The sequence below is a fragment of the Brienomyrus brachyistius genome, chromosome 16 (assembly GCF_023856365.1).
Source record: "Brienomyrus brachyistius isolate T26 chromosome 16, BBRACH_0.4, whole genome shotgun sequence".
Classification (NCBI taxonomy): domain Eukaryota; kingdom Metazoa; phylum Chordata; class Actinopteri; order Osteoglossiformes; family Mormyridae; genus Brienomyrus; species Brienomyrus brachyistius.
In genome coordinates this window covers 7311393-7326336 of record NC_064548.1, presented here as the reverse complement: position 1 = coordinate 7326336, position 14944 = coordinate 7311393, and positions in this window count along the sequence as shown.

Below are 14944 nucleotides of genomic sequence, written 5' to 3'. Positions count from 1 at the left end.
TGTAATTTTTTAGTTTAGTGGTAGTGTTCAAATTAACGAGTCGTAAAAAAAGTAAAAAATAAAATAAAACGCCTTCTTGACATCAATTAAACGTTTCGCCTCGGAGACCAGCAGGTGCCGCTGTTCGATAATGTTGCTTCGTCCAGTTCACCGCAGATTTTGGCAGGATCCACCCGGTGTAAATGCATTTACAGCCGTAGTATCCGTATGTGTAACAGTATCATTGTGCGAATCTCCTTTATTCATCGCTTACATTTACTGTTCGTATAATATAATTAATTTACAAAGGAGGCCATTTGGCCCATCAAGCTCGTTTAAGAATTAAACTTATCTAGCCCTGATTTATAGGAACCCAGGGTTTTAGCTTGCACTACACTAACAGGAAGACTATTCCATACTCTAACTACATGCTGTGTAAAGAAGTGCTTCCTCAAATCCAGTTTAAAATGTTCTCCTGCTAATTTCTACCTATGACCATGTTCCTGTTCTTGAACTAATATTGAAATAGCCATTTGGTTGAACAGCATCCAGACCTGTTAGAATCTTATATACCTGGATCATGTCCCCCCTTAGTCTCCTTTGCTCGAGGCTGAACAGATTCAGCTCAGCTAACCTCTCCTCATAAGACATTCCTCTAAGACCAGGAATCATTCTCGTCGCCCTACGTTGCACCCTTTCCAAGGCAGCAATGTCCTTCTTAAGGTGCGGTGACCAAACCTGCACACAATATTGTAGGTGGGGTCTTACCAAGGAATTATAGAATCGTAGCATCACCTTCCATCACTTAAAATTCACACACCTAGAGATGTAACCCAACATCCTATTATGTGTTCATCTGAATGTTTAACATGATATTTGAATTGTAAGCTTTTAGATTAGTTTTGAATCACCTTGCACTTTAAAAAATTATATATTATTGACCTGAACATAGTGGTGTAATGGTTAGCACTGTTGCCTCCCATCTCTGGGAGCAGTACTTGATCTCCGCCATGGCTCCATGTGTGTGGAGTTTGCATGTTCCCCCTTTGTTGTTGTGGGGATGTTCTCTGGGTACCCCCCCCCCCCCCCCCCGCCCACCCCACCATAGTCCAAAAACATGCTGAGGCTGATTGGAGTTATCAAAATTGCCCATAAGTGTAAGTGAATGGTGTCTGAATGCCCTGCGATGTCTTGGCTCCCCATCCTGGGTTGTTCCCTGTCTTGTGCCCATAGCCTCCAGAATAGGCTTTGGATCGCTCACAATCCTGAATAGGATAAGTGGTTTCAGAAATGGGTGGATTCGATAAACCAGGGTTTCTCAAACCAGTCCTCGGGGAGCCCCAGACAGTCCATTTTTTGCTACCTCTCAACCCCCCAGGGAACTTTTGAGAAACACTGGTATATGGTATTTAAACTTTCTCTAAATTGCAATTTTATGTAACACTGTCAGTCTAAATGCATTACATAATACATGCTCCACCCAACATACTAATGTGCAAACCATTGAAAGCAAGAAAAACTCTATAATTGAACATCCAGGGCTCCGTTAGTTGGAAATCGCCTGCAACTCTGACCAGCATATGTGGTTAGAAGATAGTATTGTTACACACTCTGACAGTTGATTAATGAATACCTCAAAAGACAAGAAGGAACAAAGCTGTAAGAGTTTATCAGAAATTCTGCAGTTGGGAGTAAAGTAGAGTGCTTTGAAATGGGACATTAGTTATTAGGGCTGTTTGCATCATCATGCATGCGAGGTCTTATGGACCCCAGGCGTCCATTGTTAAACTGAAAATATGAGTCAAAGTGTCCAACCCAAACTATCACCGACCACAGAAAAAGTCTGACACAGTAGTGAGAGAACTTCCCAGAATCAATACCAAACTTCACACCTTATTAAAGGGGACTGCCGTTTCCTGCTGAATTACTCCAGTCTCATTAATGACCATAGATGACCTACCGATAGCCTGGAGTCACCATAGATGCCCTGCCGATAGCCTGGAGTCACCATAGATGCCCTGCCGATAGCCTGGAGTCACCATAGATGACCTACCGATAGCCTGGAGTCACCATAGATGACCTACCGATAGCCTGGAGTCACCATAGATGACCTACCGATGGCCTGGAGTCACCATAGATGACCTACCGATAGCCTGGAGTCACCATAGATGACCTACCGATAGCCTGGAGTCACCATAGATGACCTACAGATAGCCTGGAGTCACCATAGATGACCTACCGATAGCCTGGAGTCACCATAGATGACCTGCCGATAGCCTGGAGTCACCATAGATGACCTGCCGATAGCCTGGAGTCACCATAGATGCCTTGCCGATAGCCTGGAGTCACCATAGATGACCTACCGATAGCCTGGAGTCACCATAGATGCCCTGCTGATGGCCTGGAGTCACCATAGATGCCCTGCCGATAGCCTGGAGTCACCATAGATGCCCTGCCGATGGCCTGGAGTCACCATAGATGACCTGCCGATAGCCTGGAGTCACCATAGATGACCTGCCGATAGCCTGGAGTCACCATAGATGCCTTGCCGATAGCCTGGAGTCACCATAGATGACCTACCGATAGCCTGGAGTCACCATAGATGTCCTGCCGATAGCCTGGAGTCACCATAGATGCCCTGCCGATAGCCTGGAGTCACCATAGATGCCCTGCCGATAGCCTGGAGTCACCATAGATGACCTACCGATAGCCTGGAGTCACCATAGATGTCCTGCCGATAGCCTGGAGTCACCATAGATGACCTACCGATGGCCTGGAGTCACCATAGATGTCCTGCCGATAGCCTGGAGTCACCATAGATGCCTTGCCGATAGCCTGGAGTCACCATAGATGACCTACCGATAGCCTGGAGTCACCATAGATGTCCTGCCGATAGCCTGGAGTCACCATAGATGCCCTGCCGATAGCCTGGAGTCACCATAGATGACCTACCGATAGCCTGGAGTCACCATAGATGACCTACCGATAGCCTGGAGTCACCATAGATGACCTACCGATAGCCTGGAGTCACCATAGATGACCTACTGATAGCCTGGAGTCACCATAGATGACCTACCGATAGCCTGGAGTCACCATAGATGACCTACCGATAGCCTGGAGTCACCATAGATGACCTACCGATGGCCTGGAGTCACCATAGATGCCCTGCTGATAGCCTGGAGTCACCATAGATGCCCTGCTGATAGCCTGGAGTCACCCTGCTATCCCAGCTGGTGTTAAGGTCCAGCATGACCTGATGAGGTGCAGGGGGAGGAGGAAGACAAAGAACTTCCCAGAGCCTGATTGGACAGTTCCCTCTGTCTTCTATAGTCTCCAACATTTATCCATCCTTCCATCCATGGCTATCCAGTGCAGAGCTGTGGTTTAGACCCATTTAGCGGGCACCCTGAATGGGATGCTATTTCACTGCAGGGCACGGAGTCACACAGGCAGGCACAGGGGTTTGAGCAAACCTGTTCAGAAGCTACAAATCCAGACCAGGGTTTTGTTTCTACCAACAACTTGAGCATAGAGTGATAGTCACAGAGTAACTCAACTGGTTGGTAGAAACAAAATCCTGGTCTGGATTCGTAGCTTCTGAACCTGAAATGCCCAGCACTACATACCATCTGAATGCAAATTGGCTATTCCAGAAAGAATGACCTGCCGGAGTTAACATACACGCTGCAGTTACTTGTGTATCATGCTTAATGAGGCTAGTTTGTTAGGCACAGTCTTACAGACGTAAGCATGCGAATTTCTCTCCTTATTAAAGCAGTTATTGCATTTCAAGGAAGGTCTAGGAAAGTTAGGGTCAGTCTCACCAGCCGCTTCCCCATTTTCTCATTAACACTTGAACATTTACGGAAAACACACTTTGATAAATTGGGTTCATCATATAATATTAGAAAGTTTCCATTTCATGACAACTTGAACACTTACAGGTGGAGATATCCTCTTTCCCACAGGAGTGAATCTTTCATCTGCTACCTCTTCACCACAGACCCTTTCAGGTAGATATGAGGCCCCCTGTTTGTCAGAGTCTCCAGAGCGGGCAGTACTGACTGCAGCGGGCCAGGCAACTGGAGAATGGGGTGGAAACAAGTACTCGAAATGGATATAAGCAGACATAGAGGATAGCGACAGACGGAGATTAATTGCAGGTGTGAATGACGAATGACTGATGTCATCTATAGGTGGGTGTGGCCAAAGGGGGTGACCACGCCTGCAGCCAGTAACCTGTGTGGTGGAATCTGGGCCAGATGTAATGTATCTTTGGGGCTCAATTTTGGTGTCTTTTTTTCACCAGTGACACAGAGCCAGTTCCAGTTGTATCCCACTGGCAGCCACTCTGCTACTATTCATTTCCCTTGAGATGTTATTTACCATATGGATCACAGGCCAGACTCTTTCATGCACGCAGTTTAAAAACAGCTCTTTTTGATGTCAACAGAAATATATCTCATTTGCCTTTTTTGTCCCTGTGCATGATAAGCGCTTCTTCAAGTTAAAAGAACAAAGCTGCTTTGATAGCCTTTGTCATTAGGAGCTAAATCAAAAATTCAAATACAGAAAAACATGCAGAATTTTAGAGGGCTTGTTTTGTAAAAAAAAAAAAAATGTAAAGAAAAATTGACAGCTACCAAATATTGATACATTGATGTCTAATCTGTCCTTATGCATTTTTTTAAGATTTTAACTGTTTGGTTATATTTAATTATGGATATAAAATAGGACTGGGGTAGCTCACTCTATAGGCAACATAGGCGACCGCCTAGGGCACCAATTGGTTAGGGGGTGCAAAGGAGCGAGTGAAAAAAATCTGAAGAAATACCTCTGGTTGAATTCCATGATATTACAGTTAGCGACGTTCATTTTAATATTTCACTGCGTTTCTTGTGAAACTGACACCAATTACTTGGTACTGCTGAAATGTTTTTAATATAGATGAAATGACAGAATTTGTTTTCTGCTGCTCTTGGGTGGGGTTCAGCTGAGTCTCACTGGGTCAGCCTCGAGTGTGATTATCGCATATGTCAGGCCTTATTAAATATTTCATCTCATGCACGACAATGGTGTCATATTTATATAAAGCAGGGGTCACCAACATGGTGCCCGCGGGCACCAGGATGCCCCCAAGGACCACATGAGTCGTCCACCTGTTCTAAAAATAGCACAATTCACGAGTGAGCGGCGTCTAAAATTTAATTTCATTGTGTTGCTATTCTACTTTAATCACATTTGCATTTATATAGTTTTGAAAATGACAATACCTAAAAGAAAGCATTTAAAACTTAATAAAAATGTTTATTATGCATGGAGTTTAGATAAGTTTAGGAGGGCGTTTCAAACTGGTAGCCCTTCGTATGGCTCAGTACCCGAGAAGTAGCTCTCAGTCTTAAAAAGATTGGTGACCCCTGATATAAAGAGATCTTGTTTGATTCAGGATTTGAGGTGCGATTGTTGGATTTAAATTTCCCTGATGTCAGATATATTCTGCAAAATAGTGACTCATTGTCCCACTTCTCCAGTTTGCCATTTAATCAGACATCATTAGCCTGGGAAATGGCTCTGATGTTCAGTTTAATGTTCACTGCGTTACCCATTACGGGGGCTTCTGGTGTGGAGAGGGACCAGCTCAGTCAGAAACATCAGTACAAGACTGGAGGCTCTTACTGGAGTATTTTCGGAGAGATGTATCCTCTTTGTAGGAAAATGTGTAGGGTCTGGGTTAGATGCATGCAGTGGGCATAGATTCCACAAGTCACACCCCCCCCCGGATCATGCATGACGCATCCTGACCAGTGACAGTTTCTAGCTTATATATATAGCTAAGGGCGATTCCCCCCCTTCAGCACCCATCCCCACAGGCAACAAAAAGTGAGTGTCCATCTCCTTCTCCTACTCCTTCCCCTCCACCAATAAAAATAAAGCACCCTTCAGCACTAAACACCATTTTTATGGAGGTATTTGAAATAGACTAAACTGGGCACCTGATGGCTCAGACCTTTTATTTTCCATTTGTGTTAATTTTCCACTCGAGCTTCATTACGCCACCCGTCCTCCAACACTGTCAGCCAAGAGTCAAAACTCAACAAATTCACCTTGGGGGTGTGCAGACTGGCGTTATATTATTCAGGAGGATTTCACATAAACCAGAAAAATGCAACAATTTGTCTATGAAACTGTATATTTAACGTATGAATGCATTGTGGTTTATTTAGCATTTAATAGCATTTAGTAGTATTTAGTAACATTTTATAATGTGACTGAGTACTGTACAAAGTCACTGGTGCATTATTCAATAGATTCTGCTTCCCCCACCTCGGGCTTCCAGTGGGGCGACCTGAGGTCAGCCCAGCTCCGCCCCCCTCCCCATCTCCTACTTCTTCTTCTGTCCAGCTCCGAATCATGGCGCCCACTCCAACAAGGTTAAACCACACATACAGTGACATGATATCACTGGCGTGACGTGCAAATGAGCAATAGAAAACTGCCCCTGGTAAGATGCCCCCCCCGGGTGGCTGCCTATACCTAAACCCGCCAGTGCTCCTGAGTTTAAGATAATCTGCACAGTGACAGTGAGGTCATTCATCTGGACGAGCCACTCTGCCCATAACTGAAGAGCAGAGATACAAACCCTGGATCTGAGGATAAATGTTGTCTCACCAGGGGGCCCCATTCATGTAATTGCTCTTCAAATTTCCTCACAAAGCAATAGTCAGCTTTGATAACAACATTGTTTGTCTTCTGGGATAGTGGTGGGGGCCCCAACTGCCGAATCCCTGCTACTAGGTGGAGTCGGATTAGCCATGGGAACATGCAGCAGTCTGTGGCTTTCCTGGACTTGCTGAGTAGGACCGTGACACCAGAAGGAGCCCATTCCCACGTCCTGGCCACTGGCCTCAGTGTCAGCGCTGTAGGAATGAACAAAGAATGAATGCTTCATTTATATCACGCTTTTCATGACAGCTAAACCACTTTACAGAAGCAATAGGGAACGACTTTAAATAGGGAGTGGCTACCACCACTGTGTAGCCCCCACCTGGATGATGCAATGTCAGCCATTTTGTTCCAGAATGTATCAAATCCAGCTCCAACACCAGCAGAACCCTCATTCCCATTTCCCGGCAGTCTGTACCCATTGTAGCAGATAAAAGACCACCATCCTCCCAGCCCCGCCCTCTGCCAAGACACGCAGCTTCCATACATGACACATAGCGGCCGTTCATTAACAAATAATGAGTATTAAACACGTCATTCCTAATATAGAACAAAATGAAAATCAGATAATGATGATTATTTTGCGACTGAAGAGCCTTTAATGCTGAATTCGTGGGTCAGCGATGTCGTCGTGGTGACCTGTAATTAAGTTCGGGCTTTCAGCTGATGATGACGGCCAGTCTGATCCACATCGATGACCTCCGCAGACCCAGTGACAACAGCCATGAATACTGATCTTTAAAATACTGTCAGTTGTGAGGGGGGGGTGGTTTGTAATACTGTGTGATGAGAGGGGGGCAGTCTGTAATACTGTCGGTAGTGAGAGAAGGTGGTCTGTAATATTGTGTGGTGAGAGGGGGGTGGTCTATAATATTGTCAATAGTGAGAAAAGGATGGCCTGGAATACTATGTGGTGAGAGGGGTGGTCTGTAATACTGTATGGTTAGAGGTGGGTGGTCTGTAATACTGTGTGGTAAGAGGGGGTGGTCTGTAATACTGTCAGTAGTGAGAGAAGGACAGTCTGTAATACTGTGTGGTGAGAGGGGGATGGTCTGTAATACCGTATGGTGAAAGGGGGATGGTCTGTAATACTGTCAGTAGTGCCACTTTAGCTCATGCTGTTCTGTGTGCTGCTTTAATTCCTGGGTTTTGCAATCGTAACATTTTACTTTCATGTGGATTTTGGGAAATCGACAAAGTAATTCCAGGTCCTGCTCTCTCCTATGGTTCCTTGGTTTTCCAGAGATTCAATGGAAATTAATTTATAACTGTAGCTTATTTTACCACTTATACAAGGAAAAGGTTAAATTATAAAATAATTACTATAACAAATTGGGATCAATATATTATCCTATGTAAAAGAAAGTTTGATATTCCACAGCAACCGACTTCTGTTAGCAAAACTCCAGCAATTATTCCTGTACCATAAGACTGAATCAGCAGGATTCACCCGCCCTCCCTCAAGGATGACTAAACTTTCACACTGAACTTAACCCTGAGCCAGCAGGTCTGTGACCCAGCAAGAGTGCTGATCCTGGAACACTCTGTTCATCACCCAAGCAGGATACCAGCTGAAATCACAAGCTGTGTTTTGTTCTGGAGCAGAAGATAGGGGGCGCTGTGGCTGGTGCTGGAGCTCACTCAGTGGGAGGATGGGACATGTCCCTGCCTGCAGATGGATGTAATTGCATGCTTTGTAGACTGAATTACAATTCACAGAAAGCTCTGAGATTCCCATAGACATAACAGTGATTTGGAGGTCTGAGGGAGCAGTACTTGCAGGGACGGATTATGGGTTGTGTGGGCCCCTGGGCAAAACGTTCGCGAGGGCCCCCCCCCCACCACCATCACCACCACCACCACCACCACAACCACCACAATTCAAGGGCCCTTGGCAGCCAAACACCCTCCCTATAGGGTCAGGGGCCCTTGAAGGCAGAGGATCAAAGAATGTAGGCCCTCTAAAATAGACAAACGAAAATACATTGCTGATAAGCGTTGGCCCAGTCCGTAATCCGTCCCTGAGTACTTGCATCATTAGGGACTAGCAGGCTGGCCAGGATTGGGGGTGTGGCCTTTTTTTGAATCGCTAGGCACTGATTGGGTGAGGTGGGAGCACTGTGTGGGGCCATGCAGACCCTTTTAAGAGAGTCAAAAGCCCGCAAATGTCACCGGCTGATTACTAGGCATCCTGCATGTAGCCCCATAGCCGCCTAATTGCTCTCTAATTGCAGCACAGAGCACTCTGGGGGTGTTGCTGCATGGAGGGGGCTGCTCTGGATCCCAGCCTGGTCCCCCTACTCAGATGACTGCGTTGGCAGCAATTTCATAGCTGTCTTGTGGCTGAAATAAACGGTGCTTTTCTGACAGCATATTTCTTGCATATTCATCAGACGATTTTTTTCCCAAATTTCTTTTAACATCTGCCTGTCTGATGAAGGATAGAATACCGAAGCTCCGTCTTCGAACCTTTTCTGACGGATAATAAAGTGTCCGTTACCTACCAGGTGTCTGTGGGCCAGAGGGCCTCATATCAAAGTCATATTTACTTTCACAGGCAGAGTCAGGTCTGAAAGCTGCTGTCTTTTAATTCCTCAGAAATATTTTACAGGCAGTACATCTTAAATCTAACTCCATAGCAGTATGAAAGGAAGAAAGGAAGGATAGAAAGAAAGTAAGGAAAGACAGAAGGAAGGAAGGGAAGGAAAGTAGGAAGGCAGGAAATAAGGGAAGGAAGGAAAGAAGGAAGGAAAGAAGGGAAGGTAGAGAGGATTGAAGGAAAGAAAGGAAGGAATAAAGGAAGGAGGGAAAGAAGGGAAGGAAGGCAGGAAGGAAAGGAAAGAACAGAAGGAAGGAATGAAGGGAAGGAAGGCAGGAAAGGAAGGAAGGAAAGAAGGGAAGGAAGGAAAAGAAAGAGTCTATGAGTAATCAAAAATTTAACATGAGGAATGTTTCAGTACATAAAGTACTAGAGAATCCATCCATCCATCCATTTTCCAAACTGCTTATCCTACTGGGTCACGGAGGGTCCAGAGCCTATCCCGGAAGCAATGGGCACGAGGCAGGGAACAACCCAGGATGGGGGGCCAGCCCATCACAGGGCACACTCACACACCATTCACTCACACCAATTTAGTAACTCCAGTTAGCCTCAGCATGTTTTCGGACTGTGGGGGGAAACCGGAGTACCTGGAGGAAACCCCACGACGACATGGGGAGAACATGCAAACTCCGCACACATGTAACCCAGGCGGATACTCGAACCACTGCACCACCATGCTAACCACTGCACCACCATGCCGCCCCCTACTAGAAAATCATAACCTGTGAATAAGAATGAAAGTGGCACATTCAAGATGGATCATGCACTAACGGGGCTCCGTGGGCCTTTAAGCTGACCAGTCATGAAGAACAGCCACTGTGTGATAAACACAGAAAATTCACGCTATTCTGATTCTTTGTGAAATGATTTATGTGCTATTCATCATGAAGTAAGTACAGAGGGAGATGCCTCAACACAAGGTATATTTGTTATAAGCTAGGAAAAGGCGTGGTTAGCTCTGACCGCTTGGGGCTGTAACCCTGAATAAGTTAAGCTTAGCCCTGATGCCAATCTTCCTTCAAAAAAAATAAAAGTCAAGCCCCGTATAGATTTCACTTAGCCCCTGATTTTAGCAATAGCTAGAAACGCCCCCAAGAAAAGAAACAGAAGACCTTTTCAACTCCCTGATGAAGCTAAATAAATGCATTCCTTTTCATGAAAGAGGAAACAACCAGTCAAGACTGAAACGATGTGAACCAAACCGATGGTCTACGACAGTCACAGTCACACTTGCCGACTAGCTGTCACAGTGATTATCCTGCTGTAGCTCACTCACCGCTCAGGAATCCTCAGGTAGGGATACGTACTCGCTTCCGCCCATCTGTCTCCCATAACTAGCTGTGAGCAAAAGGGTGACAACGGCAGTGACACCTTCCTGAAACCAGGGCTTGTGGCAGGACAGGAATCACTCATGTTGGCTAGAGGGCAGAGATGGAATGGCTTCAATATGTTGAGGTTCGTTACATTTATATTACTCTTGTTACTTTGATATTCCTGGATGCCTAAAGGAAGGGTCCGTTTAGACCAGGGTTCCCCAATTCCAATCTGGGAGAGCCAGGATTCAAAAAGGTTTTGTCTTCTGAAGTACAACTTAACCAGCTACTTATCTGGTTCAGAAGGTGTGTTTGAGCAGGGGAATCTGCAAAGTCATTGTGGAACCCTGGTCTAAAACAGAAGAAATTACAGCACTTGAGGTGAAGAACAATTTTAGGAAGAACCTACAAAACAAATATCAGACAAACCACAGCCTGGGTGTTGAAAGTAGAGGATTTATTAGATGAAACAATAAGTAATAATGGCAATTTTTGCTGGGCAGCTGCTTGAAACCGGCTGCTCTCCTGCTTCCCGTCCGTGTGCCAATCGCTCTGACCATGCTCGTGCGTGTGCGAAGGATTTGCACGGGGGATAAGAGCTTTCCTGAACACAGCAACACCTCACTGGCAATTTGGCACACAAGAGTTGGTGATTTTGCATCGTTAAAAGCCTGTTAAAAGTCGGCGGTCCGGTCGATGCTATAATCTCCTTATGGCATTTATTCTGCCATAGGGGAGGGAAAACTCACGCTGACTCCTCTACTTAAGACCATTAGCTTTCACAGACAGGAGAACAGAGTGACTTGTACGATTTGACTGCTTATTTTTTCCCCCTCTGCGATCATCTCAAAGGCTGAAAGGGGCATTTATAGTCGACTTCCTGTCCTTCTTCATCAATTTATTCCTGTAGAAGTTGGGTTTTAGTGAAGTGTGACGAACACCATAAGAGTGGGAACTGTTTGGTGATGCTGGAGCCGTCCTGATGTGAGAAGGTCAGACCTTCTGTCCTCTGCCACCCGCTGAGGGAGGTAATTTCCTCTTTAACAGGCTATGGCTGGCAAACTCAGGGGGCCTCAGACATGTGATGTTTCTAAGTCCTGTTTACCCCCAGTCAGTCAGTGTGCAGATCTCTGATGATGACTCACGGCAAACTGATTTATCACAGACAGAATCCGGCTGGATAAAGCTTCCGGTCGCGGTCGTGCATGTGCTCCAGGTGGTGATAGCGGACCTATGCGGGGCATTCAGCTCTGAAGCTGGCACAGAGTCACGTCTTTCCTCTACCGCCCAGACGGTTGTGCCTGATGGAGGGGGATGATGATGGCAGTTTGGCTATAACCAATAAAGGCTGTCTGGAGAATTGGTGCTGGTTTTTGGCCGGTCGACTGAGTCTCGCACTGATACGAGAACACAGATGTAAACCTTGTAAACCTATCAGGGCAGCCCATGAGTAGTGTTACCAGCAGGGGGGCTTTTACTGCAGCCCCCCAGGACTTAAAGTCTCTGTACCACCCCCCCACCACATCTCATTTCCATAATCATCCAGTAATTACAGGCTGGGTACCCACTGCTTACGCCACAATAAATGGAGCTGCTAATTGTAATGCTGGACCAAAACAGAATGCTCTGGAATGATAAATGGAAAGCAGATCCATAATTATTGCTACAGATTATTACCAGAATGCAGACCTTCACACACCAGGTGTCATGTCTGGTAAGAATGGGAGGAATAAAGAAACCCCAAAGGGCATTTTATTTGAGAGATTTACAGTAGCGAGTGGGTTCCTACAAGGACCTACCGGGACTATGCGCATGAGCAGGAACACAATGACCGGACAGGAGAACACAGGACGGAGGGGTACATACATGCACTGAGGATCAAGGACAATTTGGTGTAAGACATCACAATGGGCCAGAGATAAGGGAACACCGGTGAGGGTCGCAATTACAGCCAGCGAGGAACAGGTGTGAATGATCAAGGATATCGGATGGCCAGCAAGGGAGACCTCTGCTGGCCAAAAGCACACAGGACAGGAGGGAGGGAGATTGGGCGTGACACCAGGTGTACCAGGACTGGATCTGAGTGACCTTGAAATGGTGGCTTTTCCAAATGTTACAGCCAGTCTGTAACGTGTGAAGGAGCGGCATCTGTGATAGTAACACGGCTATTTGTATTCATCCATCCATCCATTTTCCAAACCGCTTATCCTATTGGGTCGCGGGGGGTCCGGAGCCTATCCCGGAATCAATGGGCACGAGGCAGGGAACAACCCAGGATGGGGGGCCAGCCCATCGCAGGGCACACTCACACACCATTCACTCACACATGCACACCTACGGGCAATTCAGCAACTCCAATTAGCCTCAGCATGTTTTTGGACTGTGGGGGGAAACCGGAGTACCCGGAGGAAACCCCACGACGACACGGGGAGAACATGCAAACTCCGCACACATGTGACCCAGGCGGAGACTCGAACCCGGGTCCCAGAGGTGTGAGGCGACAGTGCGAACCACTGCACCACCATGCCGCCCCCTATTTGTATTCAGATAAAGGTAAAAATCGGAATATATAAAATAGAAATAGAAAGCCTTTAACAGTACGTGCGTGTGTTTGACGGTGGCCTGACAAACCCAGTGATTCACATGACTGTCCAAACATGAGAGAGGGCATGAAATGACATGCAAACAGCATCTAAACATGGACAAAACGTGGGCAATTGTTATGTAACGAGAGAGAGAGCTCTGGCCAGCCTAAAAACTCCTTCCTTGGAAGGGATATTTTCTCCAAAAATCCCTTATATTAACTAAGATTTAACAGAAATATAGTGTAAAGAAACAGAGAAGGAGAGAACAGCCATGCAGTCTTGACGGATCCCTACTCCTCATTAAAATGTCAGCCGTGGGCCCAGCAGGGTACGGAGAGCTGCACAAACAGAGCGTGCTCAGCTAGCTGCCTGGAGAAGACCTGTGATGCTGCTGCAGACTCGTCAGCCAGAAGAATGTTAGACGTGCAGGATAAAATACGAGGCGTCAAACACAAAAGTGAGACGAAGATGAGTGGATGGGACATTCATTGTGGATTTGGGTTTGAGAAACGCTCATTCGAAAGTGGCAGAACATGGAGACTCTTCAGTAGCATCTGATCTTGTACTGAGAGGACTTGCCTCAGTCCCGGTTACTATCAAAGATGAAACATTGGCTATTACCAAGGGCAGCCCTAAGGATTTTCAAATAGAACAATCCTGTAAAGGGTATGAGGGGCTCATCATGTGTACTGAGATGTGTGAGGTCTTTATCAGGGTGGAATCATCATACAATTACTTGTCACTAGTGCTGTACGCTCAAGGGTCTGCCAATTATACCCTAGCTGCAGGTAAATGTACCTTGGACGCTGAGGAACATTTTTTGTACTTTGGGGAAAAAAACTGCACCAAGTCTGTATCCTTTTTTTCTGACAGTGTACGGCAGACCGAGGCAACCACAAGAAAAGTTTCTACTTGTAATGGTGGATCAAAACAGAATGTTCTGGAATGACGAATGAAAAGGACATCCATAATTATTCCTGCAGATTATCATCAGAAAGGACGCCCTCACATACCACATAGGGATAAGCTGGTTCAAATCCTGCGGTGAGCAAAGAAATTTCACCACCGGTGCCACGAGCAGATTCTTCTCCATGACCTCTTCCAGCTCTGCTGTACCCCCCCTTTTTTCTGTTCTATTATCATTTGGATAAAAGCCCATTTTGCAGGGTTCACGGACCGTCATGCGCCAAATCATATCCTGCCACCTGCCCCACCTCTCAGCAAAGTGAATCATGGGGGTCGGCTCACGAAAATTCATCGAAAGTTTTTTTTTGAAATGTATGTAAAAGCATCCGCTGAATAAATGAAATGTAAACGATCTGATAGAGAGAGTGAGAGAGAGAGAGGGAAAGAGATTTGTGTGTCACAGTGGCAGTGGAAAGAAGCAGTGGGCAGAAATATAAAATCATGAAGAATGGAGGGATTGAGACATTTATTTTAGTCGAACAGAGATGAGGGGACTAACAGAGATAAGACTTACAATCCCAGGAACTGGATAAATGCAGCGTTTATCAGCACATGAAAGATAGAGGATACAAAAAACATACATTAAATCTGCACATTAACTTCCTGCCTTTTCCTGCTCGCATCGAATGTTTACGGTATATTGATTTTCAAATGTTTTTTATAGCTCAGAAACAGTTGTTTGTAGTATCTGTCAAATTCCTACATTGAGTGATCACAATGTTACAGTGAACGTGTTTTCCTCCTGTATTCAGTGTGTTGCCATTCAAATGATTAGT